The sequence below is a fragment of the Euleptes europaea genome, chromosome 12, assembly GCF_029931775.1.
Source record: "Euleptes europaea isolate rEulEur1 chromosome 12, rEulEur1.hap1, whole genome shotgun sequence".
In the NCBI taxonomy this organism is placed as follows: domain Eukaryota; kingdom Metazoa; phylum Chordata; class Lepidosauria; order Squamata; family Sphaerodactylidae; genus Euleptes; species Euleptes europaea.
Window position 1 is genome coordinate 42,950,069 of NC_079323.1, and position 2,154 is coordinate 42,952,222.

General features: G+C 43.2%; 1 pseudogene; it reads right to left on the reverse strand.

Moving 5' to 3' along the window:
- Window positions 1-312: 312 nt before the first annotated feature.
- Window positions 313-925, reverse strand: LOC130485184 (nucleoside diphosphate kinase-like; annotated as a pseudogene).
- Between the last annotated feature and the right edge of the window lie 1,229 nt (window positions 926-2,154).

Sequence of the window (2,154 nt, forward strand, 5' to 3'; positions counted from 1 at the left end):
AGGAGACTTCAGACACTTTAGGATTGGATTCCATCAAACAGATCCATGAGTCCAAGGGAGGGGCAATTTTTGTTGATTCCTCCCTCCTCCATGAGCTGTTTGGGGTGGGGTGCCCTGTCCCTCAGAAACAGTATTTCAGGGGACATTTGGGGCTGCAAAGAAAAGGGGCAAGAAAGTTGCGCTACATGAGTAGAAAATCCTACCATTTGTACTGAATTTCAATTTGATCCAAGACTTAGAGTCATCATCTTGTCTAATTATCACATTTTTAAAGGGTTGGCTCAAATTTAACTAGTTGGCGTATTTTTTTTTTTTGGTAGTTCATTATAGTTTATTTGTTAGTGCCAATAATGAAAGATAACCGTGATCATTGTCCCAGGTCAAATACTTGAGTGGAATTAGATGCTTTGTTAGAAAAAGGCACAATTCACTGAAAGACTTATTCATAAATCCAGTCATGAGCACAAGATTTGAAGCTCACAAGTTCTTCAGGCTTGAACCAAAGGTTAATCTCTTTCTGAGCACTCCCCACAGAGTCACTGCCATGAATGATATTCCTGCCCACTTGAATGCAGAAGTCACCATGGATAGTGCCAGGCTTCGAATCTGCAGGGTTAGTTCCCCCCAACATTACTCTGCCAGTCTTCACAACACTGAGGCCTTCCCAAACCATGGCTGGCTACTACAGGTCCAGAATTCATATATTTAACCAAACTTGGGTAGAATGGCCTATCTTTCAGGTCAATGTAATGTTGTTTGAGAAGGTCTTCAGAAGCATGCATAAATTTCATAGCCACCAATCGGAAGCCCTTCTGTTCAAAGCGCTTGGTGATTTCTCCTACTAATCCCCGCTGGACTCTATCAGGCTTGATGGCAATGAAGGTGCGTTCAGTGTTGGAAGCCATTATTAATACTCAGGTGTAGCGGATGTTGTCCGGCCTGGACAGCGTGGCTGTGGCTGCAGTCTCCCTGAAATCGTCTGGGGGAAGAGCAACTTGTTACCGTATTTGCATGTTTTTCTCTTCCTCTTTCAAAACATCTTAGGATGGCATATGCAGGGTTCTAGCCTTTTATCCCAACTCTATGAAGTGGGTTAAACTTGAAAGATTATGAACATATGAAGTTGCCATACTGAAGCATGAGACTATAACATAAGACCATAACATCTGCTGTACTGGATCAGATTAGTGGTCCATCTAGTTCAGCCTCTTGTTTCACACAGTGGCCAACCAGTTGCCCTTGGGGCCAACAAACAGGGCATAGAGTCCAAGGCCTTCCAGAGTCAGCGTGGTGCAATGGTTAAGAGTGGCAGACTCAAATCTGTTTGATCCCCCACTCCTCCACATGAAGCCTGCTGGGTGACCTTGACCCAGTCGCAGTTCTCTCAGAACTCTCTCAGCCCCACCTACCTCACAAGGTGCCTGTTGTGGGGAGAGAAAGGGATTGTGATTGTAAGCCACTTTGAGACTCCTTGAGGTAGAGAAAAGTGGAGTATGAAAGCTAACTTTTCTTCTTCTTCCCCTGATGTTGCTTTCTAGCACTGGTATGCAACTGAACATAGAGGTTCCCTTTAGTCACCATGGTTGGTAGGCATTGACAGCCATGAAGCTAATGCCCCCTTTATTCTTTACTCTTGAGTAGACCACAATTTTACATGTAATTAATTCATTACATTACACTCCTTTGCATGAAATGATATACAATTGATGACTATGTACAAACAAGATTCAATACACACGTATAGTCAAATCTCTCCAACACAATATGAAATAACTGCAAAACTTAATGCAGGAAAAATTCCCATATGGCTTAATTAAGGAGCACGGAGCCCCATCCCCCCACCAAGATGGTATGTTGAAAAGAGAAGACTTGGATAGAATCGGAGGAGTCCAACATCCAGACACCACCTCTAGATTAGTGTGCATTTCGCCAAAGAGACTGCTTTATCAGTAAGCTGGTCTCTGTATAATTTCCTGCAATGCAGTTTTCACGGCAAATTGCCAGTATTCAACCACTTCAAAGGGTGGAAAGCACCTCATAAGATTCAGACCACCAAAACCTCAATGGGTTCCCTTTCTTTGTCCTAAGGTTCCCTTTATGGCTATCAATCCTTGTAATCACCATGTCCACTAGCAGTGATTGAAGATGTACTTC